Here is a 25021-nt window from a genome sequence, read left to right as displayed (position 1 = left end):
TCTTCCTGAGCCTTAAAGAGTGTCCCCTCTTTTGAACCACGGCCGTGACAGCCAAGGCAAAGGTACTGCGGAGCCAAGACCCACGCAAAGGTACTGTTGGGCATATCAGAGCTAGCAGGGTGGTCCAGCCGAACGCTGGGCTGGCCTGAGAGACAGATACACGAAGCAACAATGCAAACAGTTGAAGAAACGAAGAAGTTTGTCTTCCCTTGGAGGCAAATAATGTCCAGTCTCCACAGAAAGCAGTGGTAGGTTTTTATCTATAGACACTGGTTTTATGACTATCCCCTTTGTAGAAATATTAAAATGCCTAGTGCAAAACAAGATCCCTGTCTTCCATACATCTGTGTTCACATGACTGAGACATCTTACCAAGCTTCAGATATGAGGTTTCCTCAAGCAGAATTCATATCTCTAATAATGTGGATCTTAAAGAGCTCAGCATCAAGGTGGGGGGGTGCATCAGTGTCACTGTTCAGAGTGCTGGAAACACAAAAGCATCAACAGAGTCAGAGGAAGATGTGATGGGAGCTGGGTACAACCACACCAAGACATGTCCCACTGTTCATAAAACATCCCCACTCCATGGGAGGATGACTCTGCAGCACCACAGGCATGGAGAGATTCTCTGAGACAGCTGACACTGGAAAGCTCTCACAGTGGGCAAGAGCATACAGAGGTGTAATGGGAGATAAGGAATAATCCCACTGGGGTAATGCTGCAAGACAGGCAGTAAAGGGAGGAAAACAGCAGAGGAGAAGAAATGTGGAAGAGGTAAACTCCTGTGCAATGCATGTGCAATTGCAGCATGGAGGCAAAGGTTTGAGTCAAACTGCAGAGAAGGGCTGGAGATAAGGAAAAAGTACAGAAAATCAATTTTAGCACAATGCTCTGAGGATTTAGTCAAAACACCACTCTGGAGTTTTATGGCCTCAGGGCCATACTGGCCACACTGGGCATTTCCAGCTTGCTGTCTCCAAGGAAGCTCATTCACCAAGGTCCTCACTGCACCATGAGTACCCCTATTCCTCCTGCACACCAGGAGAAGCCTGTGCTTGGTGTTGGGGGATGAGGACAGTCTCCCCAGCCAGCACAGCTTCATTCACTCCTGTGGCCTCTTTACAACTCTGGGGCCCCTCTCGGCCAATTTGCTGGTCAGGCTGGTGCAATTGGGAACTGCTTGGCCTCACTGGCCTGGAGCTGCCCATCCAGGTCAGATCTTGTGCCTTGTGTTAGCAAAGGGATGCCAGGCTGGTTGGGTACAGAAAACACATGCGGCAAATTTTTATCTGAACACAGGCAGGCCCAAGTAACAGTGACAACAACAGTGCTGTGCACAGTGCGTGCTGGCAAGTTGTTAAGGAACCAGAGAAGACTTGAAAAAAGAGTTGGAATAATTGCTCAGATAACAGTCCTCTTGTTACCACTTCTACATCCTAGTGATCTCTAAATGTAGATCTATGTCACTATTAAGGGCACTATCAGATAACCTCCTTCTGCAACCTATGAAAATTTTTGATCATTAAATTAAAATAAAGTGTTTAACAAATGGAGGGTTTAAAAATGATGCACATTTCACTTCTAACAGGTCCCTCTGTGTCCTCACATGGTGCTGGCTGTTGACAGCAGAAATGAGGGAAAGCAAAATTGACCCTTTATTCTTAAGAGCTGGATCTAATGATTATGCCACATTTGAGGTAAAATAGGAGAATAAGGGAAGGCGACAAATTAAGTGGAAACAGATTCTGGGAAGTATTAAAGAGAGATTAATTGTAAATGTTAACAAACTTGGGATGCAGGGAATAAAAGAGAAATTTAACATAATCCTTTATGAAATTATAAAAAGAAGATGGCTGATCCTTTCTCTTTTCCCTCTCTCTTTCAGCCACCATCTTTCTTTTTTTATTTTTATTTTGACAGTAAGCTTATTAGAAAACAGCTGAGCTAAGTTGGTGAAACATTGGACAACAAAGGGAAAAGATGAAGGCAGCTTTGCAGATCTTATAGGTTACTGCCTCTGTGACAATAACCTCTTTTATTCCCTCCACCACCTCCCTCTGGGGATGTGCATAGCCTACTGTCTTTAGTTGGAGAGCAGAAAAACACTGAGCAGATAACTGGTTTCAAGCATGTGTCCCAGGGAGATAATAGTCCTGATGTATTCTAATTTTTCCTAATAAACTAGGGCTTGGTCCTGAAACACTCTCTTGGGCAAGGGGCCCAAACATATTTCAGGAGCCCTATTTTAATCACAGAATATTATTTGCAACAGGGATGCTAGGTCTTCATCAATAGCTGAATGGGGCAGAACTTTGCTATTTGACTGGCAGAAAGGAGACAGGACATTCAGATGGTGAAGCAAAGACTGTCTCTCCCACTCTAACCCAGTGACCCATAGCAGCTGTAAATTAGGGCGGATTTACATTCTCTCCAGCAGCTGTCCTTACCTCTCTCTGTCTCCATGTCCCACAGTCTCCTCTAGCAGTGACCCGGTGTCCTGCCTCCTCCTGGTATCCAGCTCTGGGGCTGGAGGAATGGCAGGAGCAGAGGTGGGCAGGGAGCCAAGCACTGCATGCCAAGTTTGTGGCTTTGCATTTTACCTGTGGTGGTTTACCCTGACTCCCTTTGCCCAAATGCTCTTTACAGTTTACTTCTAATTATAACAAATGCCATTTCTCTATGGTTCCTTGTGGCCTGTTAATTAGTCTGCTGAGGCATTTACTGAATTCCAGGAGAGCAGATATATGTGCCAAAACCTTCCCCATGTTGTTCCTCTCTCCCTTGTGGACACACACTACCAGAGAAGCAGCTGACCCCATTGGCACAAAAGGTAACTAAAACGTTCAAGAGCTCCACCCAAGGCTATTGAAGTAATTAGAAAGATGCCCAAAGGGCTATTAGTCAGGCTCATAAAGAGCACATATTTTTAAAATAAGTTGTCACCACTGTGACAGGGAATGGAAAAATGAGTTTTATATAGCTTGTGGCTGTGTCAGTCTGAATCTTCTCTGCACAGTTAAAGCAAGATCCTATGTGGAGCAGCCTCTGACTCAGATTAGCAGATTTCCATACCTGAATGTTGTTCCTTGGGATCTGCTTAGGATTTGTCTGGTATCCTCTCTCCTTTCTCTGAGGGGACAGACCAACCTATATGAGTCCAGAAGGACATCTCCAGGCCCTCAGGCCTTTTCCCAACAGCTCCTGTTCCATTCCCAGCCCCACAAAGGGCAGAATAACTTGCCTGAATTCAGGTGGGAAAGCCCTGTAGACCACACCCTGTCAGAGCCATGGAGCTGAGACCATGGGCGGTGCTGGTGCGTGCTGACAGCTGGAGCAGAATAACATGGGATGCACACCCTGGAGCCAAACCAAGCTAATCAGTGCCTGCTGTGTCCTGGCACTCCATGGCCCATCCCAGCTTGTGCCACTGGGATATACAACGGTGGGAGGAGAGGTGGAACCCTGCAGTTGCAGAAACAGGCTGTGCAGGATGAACAGGAGCTCTCTGTGCGCAGGTGCTCTGCAGCCTCACCAACACCTGAGAAGGAAACTCATGGAATGTGCTCCCCCTGTCACCATGGCAGGTCACCTGGGAGACCACAGGAAAGAAGTTCCTCTGTGGTTTGGAGGGCTCTTTTTTAAAAAAGGAAAGTTGTGTTTAGTGAAGGAAAGAAGCACCCTTCTTCACCCACACAGAGATTAATTTTCCAGGTTCTCAAACTTGGCACAAAAGTTGTGAATTGTATTTAAATGAACTGCTGTTCTTTACAAGGGAGCATTACATAGATTTGTATTTTTTTAATAAGCTGTTTGTGGTGAGAAAATGACACCATTCTTATTTGTGTCTGTGCTAGCTAGGAAGGTATGTCGTTGTTTGTTGTGTGCTTGTTGCATTTGTTTTAAATTGTCATAAGAAAATTGATGTCATATTCTTTACAGCTTTATGACCACTTGCCTGGGCCTGGAGCTACTTTTGTATTTAAGATGTCTTGTTTCACAATTGCATGAAATTCCTATTTTTCCTGAAAGGGAAAATTCAATGTATGACTGATTGCAAGACTAAAATTCTACAGGGTAAAAGCCCTTCTAACAGTGTCTGTAACTATGTGAGGGCTACATATGGTCAAAAGAAAGAAAATATCTGCTGAGTACAGATCAGAATATGCAGAACCACTGGAAAGTTTGAGAAATAAGACTATAATGTACAGTGTGAAAAATTTGTAAAACAAATCTCAAATTGTGAGGTGGAAAGAAAATACTGTAACTCAAATGAGCAAGCACTGTGCTGGGATTGTATCTGTTGTGGGTGGGTGCTGCCAAAAGAGGGTGAAAGAATTCCACAGGGCATGTGACTAGGCCCAAATCCTGATGAAATTGAAGAAATAAGTTTGACTTCAAACTGAGATGTTCACATTTAATTTGAAAGCTGCATTTCCCACTTTCTGATAGCTCCAGACTTTCTTAAACGTTGTTTCAATTTTTATACCAAGACTTTTCTAATTTCTTTATGAAAGAGGGGGCACAAGTTGTATTTCTCCTATTTCAAAGCTGAGGTAAGATTAAAAACATGAGCTTGTGAGGAAAAAAATGCATGAGGAAAAAAAAATTAGAAATGCTATTTGAATTATTATTTTGAACACTACCACAAGCATAGTTTTTCAAAATACAATAAATCTTTTAAAAATATTTCAAAAAATACCATATTTAAAATGGTATTAGCAAGTATTTTCTCTATCATGAAACATGATCCATATGCTGGACATTTTAACCACAAGAAATCTATTCTGCTAAATTTGCAGATTCATATGATTTATTCTATAAACGTTTAAAGGAAACAAGAAATTACTTACATTCCTTGTGGCTGGATGAATACTGAAAGAAAAATGTAGATTTGGATATAGATCTAATTTTTTAAGGCTTTAGAAGGCTAAATCTGTTCTGAAATAAAAGAAAATAATCATCCAGAAAATAGCTAAAAAACAAGTAATTAGAAAGACTGAACTTTAAATAATACTAAAAAGCTTCCATTCTTAATTGACTAATATTCCATTTCCAGCTGGCTCATGGTGCTTTGCAGTTGGATCACACATTTATTGCTGGAACATCCCATATCTTAGGATGCTTTCCACACTGCCACCAGGTATTAGGTGTACAAAATATCAGTGTGTGACCACTGCTGGGACAGCCATACAACATCCCTGCTGTGTTCCCCATTGCTCCTGGCACCTCTCCACACATCCTGACAATCTGCTTGGTGCCAGGAGAAGGCACTTTTTGGGTTGGGCCATCTTCATGCTTACAATTTAACCATCCTATCAAACATCAAAAAGAACTGTGAAAGTCATACAAGGTGATCTATGACAAAGCATCAGTCAGAAATTTGGATCCAATCAATTCCATGTTTGCTCCAATGAGCATCTTATTGATGTGGTTGACTTACACATTTGGGAAGATGTCCCATCTTGGTAAATGATGCAAATTTATGGTGAATTTGACAAATATTTTCTAAATTTGTTCCAAAATTCATAGCCGTGTTGTTACCGCTTCTCTACGCATCCTCCAGTAACCTGAAGTTCTTGACAAAATGAAACAGCATTAAAGCATTTCTTCATTGTGAGAGTGGTGAGAGGCAGTGGAACAGGTCTCCCAGAGAAGCTGTGGATGCCCCATCTCTGGAAGGGCTGAAGGCCAGAATGGATGGGGCTTTGAGAAACCTGATCTAGTGGCAGGTGTCCATTCCCATGGAGGGAATTGGATGATATTTAAAGTCCCTTCCAAAGCAAATCATTCTGTGATTCTATAATTCTGAAGATAACAGGAACATATAATCTACCTCAAAATCTCTGACCATACCTAAACTCATGCATGCTAAATATGTGTCACCATGAAAAGGCTTTCAACCTTTTTGAAAATGAGGAAAATCACCGCATAAATGAAACTTCCATAGCCCTATGGGTGTTTGAAATGAAAAGGTAAAGAGATCTCCAAGACTCAGAGCACAGTTATGTGAGTAAATGGGCACAGGTAAGGTACCCTTCACAGTAGTACAGTGAAAGAATGTACTGAGTGCCACAAAACCTGCTGAGTTCACAGGAATTAATACTCTGGGCCTTTGGCTCTGCCACTACATTTGTAAAACACCTCACACCAGCTTTGTTTTTATGTCTGTGCAAAGCACACCAAGCTTTGAGCACAGTGACTGCACTTTCAAAAGGTGTAGCTAAGATTAATGTATCTCATAAAGTAGTGCCTCATTATCAAGATATTAGTATTTTAATCTGAAGCCACAAAGGAAAGAACAAAATGATAAAAAATTGCACTCTTTTTTTTTAAAAAAAGAGCATTCTCACTTTTTGCCCATTATCTTTAACCCAAGGTTGCCAAGGGTTTCTAGTAAAAAGATGTCTAAGTGAAGACTCCTAGGCCTATTCCAGGAAGAAACTGTTATGGGTTTGTCTTAAAGACAAGCTTCTGTAGGTGAGCAAAGGGCTGAATTTGTGTTGACTTATTAGATTACTTAGCTCTCAGGTGTTTTAATGTTTGCTTTGATTGCTGACTCAAATACAGGCAAATTAAGCTTAGAAATGGTTCAGCAGAGAAATGGCAGCAAGAATTGCACCTTCTGGTTCTTATGTTCATTTGTAAATGTCTTATGTTTAATCTCTCAGGATCATTAGCTCATTTTATAATTGGGCAGTGTACACACAAAGAGCCTGCATTTTCTCTTTACTCACAGCTTTGAAATTACTAACACCATTGAAGCAGGCAGATAATTGATTATGTATTTCTGACAAAGTAAGATTGGTAATTTAGTTTTTTATGCCTCAAGATGTTTCATACCTATATAAGAATCATGGTGAAGCTGTGTTATTGCTGCCTTCAAGGCTCCAAAAACCTTTGTAAGGAACAATAAAACCCACCTGTGTATGGTTTAGTTCTGAGCTAGTAAAAAAAGGACATTATATTGATGAGAAAAGCTTTTGCCATGCTGAGCTGAAGACCCAGCCTCATGTAACTATTTCCATTGTTAGGTCATCCTTCTGGGTGAGTACTGACAGTCTGACACAGTTCTCAGTATAGGAAACATCACTTATGGGGCAAAGAATGGGTGAAGAGAAATTTTGACATGTAGGGTCTCTTTGATTTAACAGCAAGAGAGTTTGTGTCAGGATCCAGAAACTCACACCCACATGGAACACTTGGCTGGCATCCTAGTGGAGAATCCTGATTTGAATCAAATGGCACACCCAGTAGTTGAGTGCTTCCTTTCACACCCCACAGAACTTCGCTTTCCTCCTGAGATGCTCCTTGGTTTTCCTTTTTAAGGCACCTACAACAGCAGATATTTCTTGTTTCTAGCTCCAGTAGTTATACCTGAGATGTTTAATGCTTCCTGTATTCCTTGGACTTTGAAAGTGTCCCTGTTTTGGGGAAGAGAATAGACCAGATTATCTCTCAGAGTCCCTTCTGGACTGAATTTTTCTATAATTCTATGACCTCACAGAATGGTGGGAAGAGATGGAACTTAGAGGGTCTAAAGTGTCAGGTTACATGTCCAATTTTTTTTTTTTTTTTTTTTTTTTTTTTTTTTTTTTTTTTTTTTTCTTTTTAGTTGTTTATGTAGTTGGTAAAATTTTGATTGTACAAATATGGAAAATGGATTTATAGAGAATTTTAAAGCTTGATAGAAAGTTTACATACAAATACACGCTACATCCAACATATATTGTAGTAGCACAAAGAAGAACAAATATGTTTCCTAGATGAGTATTCCCCGCATGGGAAGTGGCCTTTTTTCATTATCCACCTCAAACAGCTAATGAATCACATCTATGTTTCTGAGAAGGATCCTTCTGAAATATGGGAAGCATGGATTCTGGAAATAGCCCTAACACAGGAAATGTCATGAGCTATTTAAAGGCACTCTTCTCATGACAGTGCATGACAGCATTCATAAGATCAATAGCAAGCATAAAAGATTTTAATTATTTTCAACAAGGTAAATCAGTTGCTTTTGATTACAGTCATTCCTAGGCCAACTGCACTGTGTGGAACTGTTCCATGACAGCGAGTCTGCACCATCCTTCCCAACCAATCCACAGATGTGCTATTTTATGGCACAAAATGGCCTTGGGTGTTTCATATCAGGGATGGATGCTTTTTTAGCAATATCAATAATTGCTGAATGCAGAGGTGAAGAGCATTTTCAGAGCTCTCAGACTGTAATAGGACTAGGTTATGATAATGCATTAAATGTGGACCTTCTTAAGGGGAGTCTCAGATGCTGAAGAATTGGATGGAAATCTGGGATGTAATAGCCGGTTTCATGCGAGGCTGTTTTTTCCCTATAATCCTTCTGAGTTCCAAGATTATTTCTGTTGCCTGCCACATACTCTCATGCTGATAGTTGAACATCTCTTTCTAGTGGTGTAAAAGAAATATAATAAATGCAAACATAAGGAGAGAACATTCCCATCACTGCCACAGTTGATAACCCAAAACTGAAGAGATTTATTTCCTTTTAAATCAGAAGACTTTCTTGTTTTCATATGCACCTTGAATCACAGCAGGCTTAAATATTTTCTGCATTGTAACTCCAAGCATAAATTACACAGTGGAAACCATATTTGATGGGGAAGAATGAAAAAAATAAAAATGAAAAATCTCCTTTTTTTTTTTTTTTTTTTTTTTTTTTTTTTTTCAAGACTCATCTGCATTCTGGGTTGTTTCTGCTCCCAGATGGTACATTTCACAGGCATGGTTACTGATCATTTTAAAAAGCCTTTTATTAAGTCAAAATAATAATGGGGAAAAAAAAAAGAGATTAGGCTATAAAGAGAATACATAAAAGATTTGTTTTCCTCTAAACAGATGGAAAGGAAGAGTGGTGGTGAATATGGTAGTAAATGTTTTCAGGATGAAAGGTCAGTGACAACAATACCAAATTCACATAAAACTCTTGCTTCAGTAAATGCAGCAATAAAATGGAAGAAGACATTAATATCCGCTGTGTGCTTTTAAGCATCTGTAAGACCACTGCAATAATAATATTGGGCACCTCTTGTGATCTTGCAGTGGCTATCAAAATGTTTATTGTTGTGCTTGTCCTCTTCAAACAGCACTGAAAATCAAGTGGAAGTGATTCAATGTTGGAAATTAACACATTTTTTACAGGGCTTTGATTTCAAGTAATTATTTAAACATACCCACAATGCTATTCTCCAGTTACCTTTGGACTTTTATACTGGGAAGTTGAAAGTGAATCTTTTATGTGAAACCAAATATAATATCTCTATTCTATGCATGGAAGAGCTGAAGTGCTTAGTAATTTATTTTATAGGTATAGAAATAATTCACTGAATTAATTGTTACATAAATTGTTATATTGCTGTATCAGAATCATTAATGGTTGGGGTTGAAGAGACACCTAGAGATCATCTAGTCCAACCCTCTTGTTAAAGCAGGTTCACCTAGAACATTGAAGCAGTGTTGATATATATACATGCTGGTAATTAAGTTACAAAACCTCATAAAGCAGTGAACCTAGGCACTCTTTTAATTGAAGCACTGTTATTTCACTTGTTGCATATTCCTGGGTGATCACCCCAGCTCAAATGAAGTAATTTCATGGGAAGGTAACTACAGAGTACTGACTCTACCTGTTATAGAGTAAACAAACCCTAAAAGCCCGGTGTCTGGATTAAAAAAAAATGCTGGAACAGAAAAATATTCTTCTTTTCACATCCAGAAAGCAATACTTCTAAGCTTTGTATGAAAATGGTGCTTGATGTTTTATATAAGAATAGTTTTTGGGCAACCATGAGTGACAGAAACTCTTACTTAAGCATAGCCATCTTCTAAACAGGATAATAGTAGTAGTCAACAGAGTGATGTGTTTTATTTATAAAAGGAAATATATCAACTTTTACCATGATAAACATGGAATAACTCAAGTGTGACAATTTTTAGTGCTCTGCATCAGTTTTGGTTGATAAAGTTATAAAAGACTGAAAAAGAGAAGTGAGAATGTGCCTTAATGGGGGATGAGGAAGGAATAAGCTGGAAAAATGTGGTGTTATGGAAAAGTTCCCTGGAACCAACTTGTCTGTATCAGTGTGTGTGGATAATTGTAGGGTGATAGTCTATTTTCAGGTACCAAACTCCAGCTAGACATCTGCTCTGCAAGTACTGAGATCAGTCCTCAAAAAGCCCTGAAGCTGGAGAATCTTGTTGAGAGGGTGTGGAGGACACAGTTTATGCAGAGATCTATTGTGACCCAAAGGCAGCCTGAAGGAGCTGGGCTCTCCAAAAATCAGCAAATTGCAAGGCCTGGAGTGTCAGCTGAGGATGGAGTCTGGGGAGCAATTTTCCTACTGAAAATCTCAGTGCAGTTGGAGGGAGGAGAAATGCACTGTTCTGACACTGTTTTATACCACAGCAACAGACTCTGACTTCAGAAGGCTGAAAATGACTCCTTTGTTTTTGGGATGTGTCTCCCTTTTATACTATTTTACACAGACCAATTTGATTGGTGAAAGAAAGACAAATCTCTTCAATCACATTGGTCAGACCAGAGGAACATCAAGAAGAAGTCCCTCCTGGGGAAAGGAATGAAAACATAGGTACAGTTTACAAAAACATGTCTCTTTACAGAAAATTCCCTGGGAAAAGAATTTCAGAAAACCAAAATATCTCAGGCATGAAACCAGGGCTACACTGTTCAGCCTGTGCTGGACCTGCTGAGATAACTTGAGCTGATAGTAAAAGGATTGCAATGCACAGACATGCCAGAGAGCAAAAAACAGCCGTGGTGCCTCCCCTCCACACCAGGTCATTTAAGTGAGGTGATGGCAGGGAAGGGTGACCAGGCAGGCCAGAGTTAGCCTTCCCAGTGTCCAGGTTATGTGGCACTAATCTCTTTAAATCCTGAAACAATGGGCTTGTATTTAAATTGCAAGCTCCTTAGCAGAGGATTATTCTTTGTCACATTTTTCCCTCCTACTGTTGGGACTTCACATGATCACAAAAGCATCCCTCCCACTTGCAGCATAAAAGTGATGGTCTAAACTGCAGCACCAGCAGAGGGGATCTGAGCTCACTCTGCTCCTCAAGAAGCAGTGTTGACAGGATTTAATGTGCCACCTCCAAGGATTGCTGTCCCAAGAGTTCCTCATTCTGAAGATGTCACACTTGGTGCCAGCTACTGCACCATTGCAGGACAGCAGCTCCAACCTGCTAGGGAAGCATTAGGGTGACTCTCCCCGCTTCTCCCAGGAATAGCAGCCACAGTAAGGTGTCATTGGGCAGAGCAATGAAACAGGCAAGGAGCCTGAAACCTCTCTGCCAGGCATAAATTAGGCTGGAAATTAATATTTGAACTTTACATCTGCTTCTTCTTACAAATGAAGAACCAAAAAAGAATCCTCAACCCACACACATTTCTCAGCAGCTTGCCTTGTGAATGCTCAGTGATAACAACCTCTGGCTCCCTTGTTACCCCAAACCACCGTAGCTTCCCCTTACTGCTACAACTGTTCATTGCCAAGGCTGTGTTAGTCTGCAAATAATGTGAAAGATCTGAGTTCTCTGAGGCAGGTGTTTCTCACACTCCCTACCTACTGAGAGCAAGACACCAAAGAATAGATATTGAATGTGAATCACGAACCTGGCCTCAGTTCAAAAAGCAACAATGAAAAGCAGGTCTTAGCAGTAAGTAGATATTGGCTTATTAACTACTCCAATTGGTATTGTTATTAATGAAGGCAGAAAGAGATGAAAATACTTTTAATAAGGTTTTCAACAATAGCAGTTGCTCAGTGATACTAAGCCATGATAAAATAAAAACTTCAACCCCTCAGGAACTAAATAGAAAACCAATAATTAATTGCAAACCCAATAAAAATATGCTTGCTAATGTGTAATAAATAAACCCTCATAGTTTTTTGATGATTTTTTGAAAGCATGTCAAAGAGCAACACTCCTGGGAAGAGTCAGGTTTATTGTGTATGAGCTGGGCATTTACTGTGGGACTGGGTGCAAAATCCATCATGTTCCAGGCAGTGCAGTGACACAGGCAGAACGATGGCATGTGTCCTTCCTCTTAGGCAGGCAGAAAAGCCTTGTTCTGGCTCACTCAGCCAAATACCAAATGATGAGAATCATGATTTTAATCTGCTAAAAAGACCCAATCCTGGAGTTAGGAACTGGAGACCTGTCTCTTCTAAGTGAAGCCTTATATTTTCACACAGGTCCTAAGGCAAATTTGATGAGATAGTTATTTTTTTATAAAGTACCCCAAAGGATTCAGTCAAGAAATTCTTTCATTTCCTCAACTGATTCACTTTGCCCCCTTTAACTCAGTGGGGGAATGATGTTTGCCACCTTTCTTTAGTCCTGGAATGGATCAGTGAGTCCAAGCAAAGTCACGACTACATCAGAAATCTGACTAAACCTCCTGTGCAGGATGTGCCTTAACAATTTTGTGTTGGGAAACACTGCTGGAGTTTCTTCAAACCAGCAGCAGATTACCAGGCTGTAAGATTGGTACTTACCTAAACATCACTTTACACATCTGTGTCCTTTTGCAGTCTTGGACTTTTAAAATCTTGTGTTCTTGTTCCTGAACAAGAGAAGGTCTTTCAAAAATTATTTTTGGTCTTCCCCTGCACGTTTACATATCTAAATAACTTTAAAGTTCAGCCTGAAGTAGTGTAAACAGTTTTGACACTCACTGCCTCACTGACTGCCTCAGTCTTTGATCCTGCAGACTGAACATCCATAGCATTGGCATTGCAGCTGAAATTAGGGGTTGCATGTATGAGAACATTAAGGAACATTTATAAATTCAGGAGACTTGCTTAAGGGTCAGAAGATATAATGTCATCTCTGTATAAACAAAATAATTTTTATCAGGGCCTGTGAGGGGAACAAAGGCCATGGAAGGAGAAAAATGAAACTTAAGGGCATCTATTTTCACTGAGTGCTGAGACAAAGAGGGAGACTGCTTTAGCATCATAATAACCCTAGGGTCTTGTAAGGGAGCAATTGTAGCACTGCTGTGCAGCCCTTTTTCTTTCCTCTACTCATCTGTAGATGAATTTGGCTCAAAGAATGACCATGTGGAAGAAACATGGTTCCAAATTTTAAAAGGTCTAAGCAGCAGACAAGAAAATTGATATGGAGTGTATCTCCTGATGTGAGAACATAAAAGAAATACTGTAATCTATGGTGTCTGCAGATGTCTGGGGAACAGCACAGAACAGCACTACATAGCACAAAGGTTTCAGCATGCATATGCGAAATCATGAAAGTGTTCATAGGGCACATAAATTCAGCACAGATTTTTCAGCACAAATCCTACATAGCATTCAGTGTTTAGAAATACACAGGCCTCAGCTTGCTTGCTTTGCAGAGGGAAATCAGTGCAGTGAAAAATTTCACTGATCAGGATAACAATATCTGGCAAGGCTGAATTCTCAAGACAATCTGGGAAACTCCAGCCAAGGAAAATACTGTGGTCTACTTCTTAAAAATGATGTGGTTTAAAGGACACAGACTGAAAAGTGCCTGTGCAATTCACCCATAAAACAACCTAGCACCAACTGGATCCAGCTTCAGAAAGCAGATGCCATCACCAGCGCAGAACAGGGAGAAACTCTCTTACACAATGTGCTGGGGCTAGTGAAAACTTCTTCAAGCTGAAATAAGGTCACCTACTTTTCCTTTCTGGAAGATAGTAAAAATTATGAAAAATTGCTTATTGGGGTTTTGGAGTTTGGATTTAAAACCTCAATGAACTGGTTTTAAACTGTATGATAACTTCTTTCCTTCATTTGCTGGTGGTTACTGGATAAGGTGATCAGTAACAAACCTTTACCCACTTTCTGGGACCTTCATGGGCTCCCCCATGCTGTGACCATGGGCTATGGGACTGTACCCTCCCTCCTTCACCTCAGTGCATGGCTGTGCAAGGGGGAAAACAGCCCATCCCATGTAAAACAGCTGCACTTGGGGTTTTTGTTTGTTTGTTTTCTTTTGTTTGGTTGGGTTTTCTAAACAACCTGGTATTCAAGTATAACTTGTCACTAGGAAGAGTAGAGAGAAGTTTCCCTAGAGAGATAGGGCAGCAGAAGAGATGGTCTGCCTTAGAAGTGAGCCTGGTAAAAATCACATGGCTGGAGGTTTTCAAGACTCTGGAGGAAATAAATCAAAAAATCCAGCTGAAAGTAAGAAGAGGCAAGTATCAGCAGAATTATATGCCAATTCTTCATGGGCTAGACTAAAAAACTAAAGAAAACAATTGAAATAATGTACTATGTGGATTTGACAGCAACAATTTGTGTGTTCTGACTATATGAAAGAAGTGATTTTGTTATGAGAAGAAATCTTATAACAAAGTATGAGAATAAAACCCTATCCCAAGCTTTTGGAGATTAACTTTGGATCAAATTTCGTGGTTTGGCACTGTCTCAATCTGAATAGCTTGGACTGGGAAAGGGGCCAGTAGAATGTCTATTGCCAGGAGAAACAAAGAATGAGAGGTACACAATGTGCCCAGTGAACATCAACTATTGGCCCTTGAGAGCATATCCTAAGGGATGCACTGTGGGTTCTCAACCTGTAAATATTATTTTTCCTCCAAAGACCTTTATGTCTGCTCCCTAGCACTTGTCATGGGCTCCCTAAACTCAATGAATGATCACAATGTCCTGTTTTAGTCAGAGACTATAGGAATTAAAAATGTTTATTAGTCAAAACCTACATGTAGTTATATTTTTAGAAAAGTAAAAACCAACGTGGAGGATTTTAAAGCAAATGTGGAGGAATGTTATTGCAATTTTTTAAAATCACACTAGTTAGGCTGTGCATGAAAAGGAAGCCAAGCAACCAAGATACAATCAAACATCTGTGCTGAATTGACAAAGAGACCATTCAGCAGTGGGAATATGGTTGCTACTGGCCTGATTAGGTCTTTATTCAAATACATTCCTATTTCCTTCAGCAGAGTTGATGCTGTCATCAGAGGAAGGCCCAATTAATAAAGCTAAAAGCCTCAGCCTTCCTAAGTGAAGCTCACCAATGCATGATGTGTTCAGGATAGGTTTACATAATCCGTCTTCACGTGCAAAAGAGCCTACTGCAGCATGGTGCTGAAGCGGACTCCTTGTGAATTCTCTCTCTGTCTTGCTCTCTTTCGTCTCAGTATCAGGGCCAGATCCTAAATTTGTGGCTCATTTTCTGTTCTGTCTGCTTTAACAAATCCCTGCTGCACTTTGCTGGGAAGGACTTGGTGCTGGTACAGGCTGACATCCTCCTGCACCAGCAAAACCAGCAGCCTTTATGGTTGCCCTGAGTATTAGGGCTGCAGGTACCAAGAGCCTTGTTGCCAAGGCTGGCTCTGCTTTTCTGCATGCCAGTGGGTAATCCTGTGTGACACGAGACAGGGTGCTGGACAACAGCTTTGATCAAATTGAGAGGACAGTATGATTGATTTCTGCCATTCTCTGCCCTTCCTGGCAACACCAGGTAAAGGAGATGCTCTGCAAAAACTCCAAAACCTTCAGAACTTTCCCTGTCAGAGTAGGCCTGGGGACAATATTACAGTGGCTACTCAGCACTCTGTCCAGGCTCCTTTCCTGGAGTGCTGCTTCAGCAAACACAATAAGCAACCGTTTGGCACAACCAGAACAGACCAACAGGGTGAAGAATACTTTGCTGAGGGCACAAACACACCATGGGAAGTTTTAATTTGGACTAGACAAAATGACATGGTTTAACCCCAGCCAGCAACTAAGTACCAACCACACAACTGCTCATTCCCTCTGGGTGGGCTGGGGGAGAGAATTTGGAAGAGTAGGAGTGAATGTTCCTCCTCTTCCTTCTGCTTCCCCCCCTAGTTTGCATGATCAGCATGACAAATTTGGCCAACTGGGATCAGCTGCCCCGGCTGTGTCCCCTCTCATCTCCTCCTGCACCCCCAGCCCAGTGCTGCTGGTGGGGTGATGAAAGTGGTAGAAAGGTCTTGACTCTGTGTAAATTCTGCTCAGCAATAACCAAAACATCCCTGAGTTATCAACATTGTTTCCAGCACCAATCCAAAACACCCACGCCAGCTACTGTGAAGAACATTAACTATTAGCCCAGCCAGAACCAGCACATATCAGTCTGGTGTCCTGAACCAAACATCCTCAATGTCAGTGTGGCCACAGCAAAGTCCTGATCCAATCTGCCAGACTTCAAGCATTGAAGAGAAATCCTGTACTTTTCTCCTGGAACCCCTCTCTCTATATTGACCTCCAAGGAACAGAATGCACTGAATCTCCATCTTAGCTTAAAGTTCAATGCCTTGAGCCTTGCCCTACTCCATGGACCTACTCTCACTTAAAATAGGCTCTGTCAACATTTTAGACATATCACATAAACTTTCTTTTTGTTTTGATGCTTGACCTTCTCCTTATTTTGTGCTGTCTTACTCTTAATGTAAAAATAACAAATCAGACCAAAAGTTTTCTCCCTGCCATTGAACCCTCCCTTATAACTCAAGGGACTATTAATAAAAAGGGAAGCTTTCCAAGCAGCAAAAAACATAAGTTTACAGACTTCCTTTTTTGTTGCTTATTAAGACTTCCTACAATCTTTTATTTCTATTTTTTAATATCCTTTTTCCTTCCACTGTCTAGCATCTATCAGTTGTTTTTTTATTTAAAGCATGTGTGTCCCAAATATGATTTTATGGCAATGCATTTTGTCCCGACCTGCATTCTTGTTTGTTTTCTTCTTTTGCACTCAAGAATTTTCTTCCATGCTTTGCCTTATTTAAATGGCTCTGGGAAAGCAGTGCAGGTAATAAGACACATCTGATGCTTTTTCCTGTCAAAGGGTAAGCCCAGCTGTGAAGCTTGAGCAGCTTGAGCAGCTTGGGCTGTACAGAGCTCATTAACCTCACCCTTTAGAAGCAATGTGCTACAATTATTGAAGCAGCTGTGAGCAGAGGGGCTCAGAGGTGGCTTTGAGCTCCCTCCACAGCATCAGGGCCAGGCTCCAACAGTGGGAAAGCACTACAGGCACTGGAGAAGGAAGAATACAGCACAGCTCTCCTCTGCCACAGATTTGTACTACCTCTTCTTTTCTAAGATAGTGAGCTGCTTTCCCCACCTTTTTTTTTCTCTGTCTCTATGCCCTGGCCCCACAGATTCAAGTCCCTTTTCTCTCATCTTTTCTACTTCATGATGTCTCTTGCAGCAGGATTCCTGAGCAACAGCAGCTCAGTAATATTCATGTCTACATGTCTGTTTTAAAAGCATCACTGTTCCAAGCTATATAAATAATCCAAGGATTTGCTGTAGAGTGTTTGAACTCTGACCAAGACATTTGTTACTATTATCTATTTTTTTTTCTGCTAATATAACAGGATTCTTTTGGATATGAAGTTCTGTGGGCTTGCTCTGTGCCAAAAATCACAGAGACTGATGCTCTGATGATACAACTTTTCTTTTGCCAGTTCTGATAGTCTTCTTTTCCCTTAATTTTCATTTATGTCTCTTCTGATCAACCTGTATATTCTTTTCTTAAAAAGGTTCCAAATTAGGATGGTATGAGTTAGCTAGCCTGTGCTGATTTATTTGGGGTAAGAATTAACTCACTGTGGAAGTTCACAGCTGGCTGGGAAGAATCTGCTAGACTGGCACTTTTCAGTAATAAATCACCTGGTTGAGCTTGTCTTAGAACTACAAAGCCCACACAAGTGTTTAGATCAGGAAGCTGAACTTCTCTTTTGAAGGTTTTGGTCCTTCAGTGCTCAGCTAGGGATTTCCCTTTGCATGGTGACCTCCTGAGTATTCCCTCAAATATCTGATCATGGAGGCCCCTGCCTTTCATTTTGCATAATGTATGTGAAGGTATGGTTTGATATTTTCTACATTTTCCCACAAGATGGCACAATTTTCTTATGAACAGTGCATGCTGACACATGGAATGCTTTCCACTCTGACAGTAATACAAGGAACTGACGTACTCTGCAGAAGTCAGGTGCTTTATTTTGCTCAGAATTAGTTGATTTACCCTCAGCTGTTGTCTTGGGGCATTTTGCTTTCTCTCTCAACTTCTTGTTCTCCTGTCGTTGCTTCATCTCCAAGTCCTAAGAGGACCTATGTCCATGCCATGACAAGGTGGGCTTCCCACAGGATTGTGTAAGTGGCATGAAAATGTCTATGAGAAATCTCTGATGCTGTTTTTCCATTTGGAATGGGAGAAAAATACAATATTTCATAGGATACTAGGTCTTTCATACTGTTTTGGACAAGTTATTTACCAAAGTCACACACGCTGAGTAGCCCTGTCACAGAAAATAGAGAACCCCACAGTAGCATCAGTACTCAAGAGAATGAGCTGCTACATCCCCCTACCCCTCTACTGACATTAACAGTTTATTCCACTTTTCTCCTCCTTTAGTCTCAATAAAAATTAATTTTCTCTGGAAAAAGAATCAATTACATCAAGTGAGAAGGAATTATTTTAAGTAGAAGGAGAGTGAGAAAGAGGGGGATAATATTTCAGTACCCTGCCCAGTGCCTGAGTATGTTGAGTCAATTTGTTCAGCAGCTGAAGGAGAAGGACCTGGGAGAAGCAGGCAGCTAACCAGCTGCTCTCCTGTTGTCTGCAGTTTTTTTTTTTCCCCTCAGACCTAACAGACACTGAAAAGTAGGCTCAGGATTGGTGCTTTTCCCTTTTTCTTGCACACCATGAACGTGTCTTCTCTTCATTAAAATTTGCTGTGGATTGTTTTTGGAACAAAACACATGCTCACCTGCTGCAACAAGTTTCAGTGTTAGAGACTGTTTTTCTCTGGGTAGGAATGTCCTGTTCCTGTGCCTCTGTCATGCCAGTCCATCCCTTCTCCCAGACAGAATGACTGCAGGACATAATCATCTTTTCAGAAATATGTTCCACTTGAACCCTTCAAATCCTATTATGTCAGAATTCACATGACTTATTTCTCATGCTCCATTACAGGCCAGACTCCTTTATCCCACCCTGAACTTCCCCTAGGTCACTGCAGCTTCATCCCAAAGCAAAGGGTAAGCCAGAAGCCTGCAGCACCACTGGCAGAGGTATGTTCATTTTGAATTGACTTCAAATAAAACTAAGTTCAGCAAGACAAACATTCTAATTTGGGAACATCAGCATTGTTCATTTCAGTCAAAAATGCTAAAACAAAATATATCAGCTTTCCAAGATGTTATTTTGGATAATGATAAAATAGCAGCAGTTCCTCTGGAATGGAAATTCTAGCCTGTCCTTAGGCAAAGAGAAGCAGTGTGTGAATGAGATAAAAAGGGACCTTTTGGGCCAAACCAAGGAAAGGAATGTTAAAGAGCTTTGCTGTTCAAGGCCTTCATTACTGAAGGATAAATCTGGAAGACAGCACTCAAGGAACCAATTGATTGTTCACAAGGCCATGATAAGATAAGAGGCAGTGCAGGTTTCATAGCCTCTGCCACTTACATGCCACCACTATACAACCTCCTAAATATTTGTTTGAGGTGAATGATTATGATTGAGCAGCCTAAGAGTGATGCAACTTCCCTCCCTCACCCTCACAAATCTGCCAGTCAGGGCAGGGGCCAATGGAACAGGGAAGTTCTGTCCTTCATTGATTGCTCCACAGAACACTCAAAGCCTTGCACTTGCTAAATTGTCATCATCTATCTCACTACTTGTATTTTCTTGGGGGTTTATAGACTTTTCCTGTTGGTATTTTAGTCTTGAGTGTTTGGATAACTAAAACGGAGCGATTCCATGTCTGTCTTAGTTTCAGTTTCAGTCTTCTGTTGCAAGGCTTTAGTTACCTTTCTGCTACTACATGGTCTTTACCAGCAAGCTCTGTGGAAGAACAGTGTTTGTGAGAATAAGATGCCATTTCTAAGACAGACTTTAAGAGATGCTGTTGGGGTTTGATAATTTTTCAGTCACCCTAAACAATCTTTCCTTTCTGCTTGTCTTCATTCTAATCAGTTGGGATTTAAATGTGTTCAAGTCATGGAGAGATAAAAGAATGAATGTGATTGCAAGATTTTGTCTCCTGTATCTCAAGCACAAGGGAGCTTCCTCCTGAGCAAGGTTGTTTTTTTCAGGGTGGGGAAGGATAAGGAGATATTGTTTTGTTTTGTTCTGTTTTGTTTTACTCAGCATCCAAATGCCAAATAATGAACTTCATATTTGTTACAGATTTCCTCAGGGCAGTAGGTCATGATTTATATCAGGACTTTGAACTACCCTGACCTGAGGCCTGACCTGAGGCCTTGTTAGGGCCTTGAAGCCATGACACAGTTAAAATTCCTTTAGGTTTGTGGCCCAGTTAGAAATAGCTATTAAGGTGTTTGGGAAAAGTATCGGGGTTTGAAGGTCACTGAATAGAGTAGTTAATAAGCACGTGTTAAGCCACCTTAACTGTAAGTTAATTCATGTATGTTTGCATTCTTTCCCTTGCTGTGTGCCAATGACTGAGCTATCCAAAGTGTAAACTATATAGAAATGTATAAAAGATGCCATTTCAGTTGAAATAAAGGAGTTGTGCAGTTTTAATCATACTGATTGGATCTGCGTTTCTCTGTCCAGTCCTCCCTTTTATCTTGGTAGCCCTGGCAAGACGTATTATCATATGAAGGGATGTTATCCACTCAACATATTATCAGGGATCCCAAGCATAGAGTTAATAGGGTTTCATCCAACAGTGTTGAATAAAAGGACTCCAGTTCTTGCAGCCATCACTTAGATGTGTGACATTGGATCTGGTAACTTCCCTGCAGCTAGTGGGAGCCAACCTCCAGATCTCTTTACTGCTTTTAATAACAGAATGAGGAAATCTCTTTGTAGATAGAACTTTAGAGACAAAATGCTGAAACACAAGGAAGAGTGATCAGCTTCTTGACCTCAGGCCAGTTTGCAGGGTGGAGAATTAGGTCCATGCTGAGATCTGAAAGTCACTTAATGAAGCAACTAGAAAGGCACTTAGTGAAACAAATAGACTTTGCCAAGCTGGGGAAATAAAGCAGTCCCAAGTGAATCTTGTGGAGCATGAATGATGCATTGGCATTGTCAACTTGGTGGAGCATCCAGCATACTAAATTAAATATATTTGAGACAGAAAATGGTAAGAAACTTGATTTCAGAGAGTGCAAAACATCACCCAATGTGGTGACTAAATTAATGACTTATTTTTACAAATGGGAAGGCCTCACTGGATAACCTCATTTTACCTGAGTTTTCAAGAGCAGACACCATTCACTCAGACAAATTATGTATAGGTACACTTGGGCAATGCTGTAGCAAAAGATGAATGGATGTGGGATGGATGAGTGGATGGGCAGCCACTAGACAGCACAGAAACTCTGGGAAGAGCTCTGGTTCCATACTTGTCACCTCAGAGGCAAACCCAAAGTCATTGCAGCACTGAAATACTGATCCACATTTAGAGCACTGTGTTGTATCACTGATAGTTGCTAGCTATTATTAATGCTGTGTTTATCTTGAAGGAAAATGTGCTGATATGAAGCTTCAATAACCTTTTTGCAAAAGCCAGTTGTGCTCAGTTGAGCTGCCTAAAGCTGATATCATACAAAGTTTATTATTTGGCATTCGGATACTGAGTAAAACAAACCACACCCAGGTGCCATCTCAGTTTTTCCAGTGTGACTCCAGCTTTGCCAGGAAGAAGACTAAAACTGCGTGTAATAATAACAGTGCCATCCCTTTCTGACATATTTGTGAATATTAATAACTAAACAACATTATATTGGGCATACAAAACAGCACTTTTCGACCTGTAGAGAGAATAGATTGCCTAAAGATTGTAATTCAGTATGATAAATTTGGATCTCAACTAAAGGGCACCTCAGTAATGTAAATGGTAATGCTTCTCTCTGTGGATTTTACCTTTAAAGAGTACACATTTCTGATTTCTCTGTCCCTCTATAGACTGAGGAATATTCATTAACATACAGCTCTTATTGTTCCCATCAGATGCTCACTCTCAGAGCTGCTCTAACTAGGATTGTAGTGGAACTAAGATAAATTTATGTATTTGAGAATATATTCCAGCTGTTGGGTTTTGTTTGGTCAAGTTATTTTCAAGTTAACTTTTCAGAACCAAGTCAGTCGAAAAGAAAGAAAATAAAAAAAAAGGAGTTGATGTAGTAGCAAATCCTTTGCATTGAAATATCCCTAATATAATAATCCAGACCTCAGCCCAAATGCTAATCCAGGCTTGTACTGTCCCAGTGGGGAACTTTAGCAATATTGCAGAAACTGTGGTGAAAATCTTATGGAAGGGAGAATATCTCATGTGCTGAAAAAGGCAAAATTGCTCTGGGCTTTGAAATTTTTGCTCCTTCTGCTTTGTAATATTAGAAATATCCAGGACAATGCAGAAATTTCTTTCTCTCTGCTGCTGTAAAGTGGGATATGAAAATCTATCAATGTCCTGCCTGCAAATCTGTCATTCTTGAAACCCATGTCAGTTCTGTGTTCAATGAAAACCTTTAAGTTTCATTAATATAAATGATAAATGATAAAACCCCATATTTCTTTAATGGTAATTTTGAGCATACAAAACTCCATATAAAAAGAAATACATTCTTGTATTTCCTATGGTAAAGGAAATATAATTTAAATTCCAGAGAAATAGCAATATTTTTTTGTTTGTTTTTTAATGGAATTAAAGTCAGGCATTGCGCTTTCTTGGAGAGCACTCAATAGAGCAAAGAGACCAGCTACTGCACTTTACCTTTGTCATCCTTCTTGAAAAGTCAAGGTTTAACTTCCAGGATTTTATTTTTTGTTTTCTGGTCCTTTGAGGAGGGTTTTATAATTACTTTCGTCTGCCAATACAGTTAAATATTATTAATGTTGATGTTAGCAAGAGATAATATGCAGTGTTTGAGTTTGGGTGGGGTTTTCTTGTCTTGGTGAGGATTTTTGCTTTCAATAATTATTTTAAATTAGATAATTGTGCATTTCCTGTTTTACTTGAAAACAGAAGAGCCTGAAGGGTTTTATTTTCTTTTAATTTACATGAATATGTAGCCCTAGACACTCCTTTAAATCAATAAGCTGGAAAATGGACAAGTAAGGTAGAGAAGGAAATAAATAATCCAGAGGGATGGATAGCAAGGCATGGTGAAGGCCTTCTGTTACAAAGTTACATTTATTTTGGGCAGTTATGACTAACTCTGAGTAACAGGATAGGAGGGAAAACAGGATTTCTCCTGGCTCTGTAGTGTTGACAGGCACCACTTGCACTTTCTTTGAGGTGTATAGCCTGGAACGGAAAGTCAGAATTTTCAAGTATATTCTTAGAACTTCATGCTTAGTCCCAAGGGAAATTCCTGACTCCTCATTGCTTATTATATGTTTGTTCAGCTCTCACCTTTCCTTGTGCCAAATCAGAGATTTTAATCTCTATTCTAATTGCAATATATCCTTGATTTAATCAGCAATCATATGGATTTTACAAGGACAATAACAATCTTAAAGATGGTCAATATTTTGGTCTTGATCTGGCAAAAGCATTAAGTGGAGTCTTATCTTGAGTATGGACACTGTTTCCATGAAACAAACCTCTTGTTTCTGCACACAAGACATTTTCTCTTTTGCAGTCAGCAGCAGTCTCCAGGGAAGGAAAAACAAAGGGAAGAGAACGGGAAGCAAGCACAGTGTCTGGGAGCACCATATAAAACAGCACCCACAGTGGGTCCAGGAATCTGGGAGCCCATCTGCCACCAGCCAATGACCTGATTGCTCTCTAACATATGCAACTTCCTGTATGGTTTTGGAAAGCATGGATTATTTTGGCAGTTTCTGACCTGCTTCCCAGAAAGCTTTTTACAAATCCAGACACTGAGAACAGGCAGGTGCTCTCGATGCTCTCAGATGCTGGAGACATCCTCTGTTGAGACTAGGAACATGCCTACAAGTAAATTTTTTAGGTAGTCTACTTTTGGAGAACCAAAAAAAGTCTGGCATGGTTTGAAATTATTTTTCATCATTTCACATGATTTGAAGTCGTTTAGGAGTGCTGTGGAATGATTACTCAGAGCTGTCCATCCTGGCCTGACAGTAATGTCCAGTTCTGTGCTGATGAACTCAAACTGGTGAACTGCCAAGGAAGTACAAGCAGAGGAGCAGCTGGGCTAAGGGCCTGCAGCAAAGTAACAATGGGGACATCAAATGTGAGTTATCTGACCTGGTGCTATTCACAGAGATGAGGGTTTCTGACTCCGAGAGTGATGTCTCTCTACAGAGCCACAAGGGAGAATTAATAGCTTCATTGAGGTCTCAGTTGCTGTAGACAAAGAGCATCCCATGACATGGAGCTGAGATTTTATGGGTGTCCGCTTAGGTTATTAATCTACTGGAAAGAGAGAAGAAATCACACAAAGGGACTAAAAAAGCAAAGGAATAGTTTTTCTATGTGTTTTTTGAGTATTTCATTGTATAACCTCTATGCTTCTGCTTCCAAAAAGACATAGGATACAGCCTGGCTCTGTCAGTGAGCTTTAAAAATAATTTGATTTTCATCTCTGCTACTGTCCTACCTAAAAACTAGACTGACTGACAGAAGAGAAAAAGTCCACAGGACTTTGAACTGCAGCAATCATTACTGTATTAATATAACAAAAGATGAAACTAGCAGCCCTGAGAAACACAGAGAAAATTGTGAATAGGCTGATGTAGGTATGAATTGTGCCACAGATTCCAGTAAGGCACCTAATAAAGGTACAACAGATAAGCCACAGACCAAGGCATCATCAGTTAAAGGCAGTAGAATTGAGAATGATTAGCAGATGCAGCCCAGCATACCCAAGGCATTGTGGTAATTTCACAAAATGGGCTTAAATTAGAAGAGAAGGATACACAACTGTTGCTGATTTTCTTAAATCAGGAGGTCATGATTTATATCAGGAATTTGAACTACTGTGACTGAGTTCTGACCTGAGGCCTTGGTGAGGCCTTGAAGCCTGTT

This window comes from Zosterops lateralis, assembly GCF_965231275.1.
Source record: "Zosterops lateralis genome assembly, chromosome: 4".
NCBI classification, from domain to species: Eukaryota; Metazoa; Chordata; class Aves; order Passeriformes; family Zosteropidae; genus Zosterops; species Zosterops lateralis.
Note: the sequence above shows the minus strand (reverse complement) of the source record.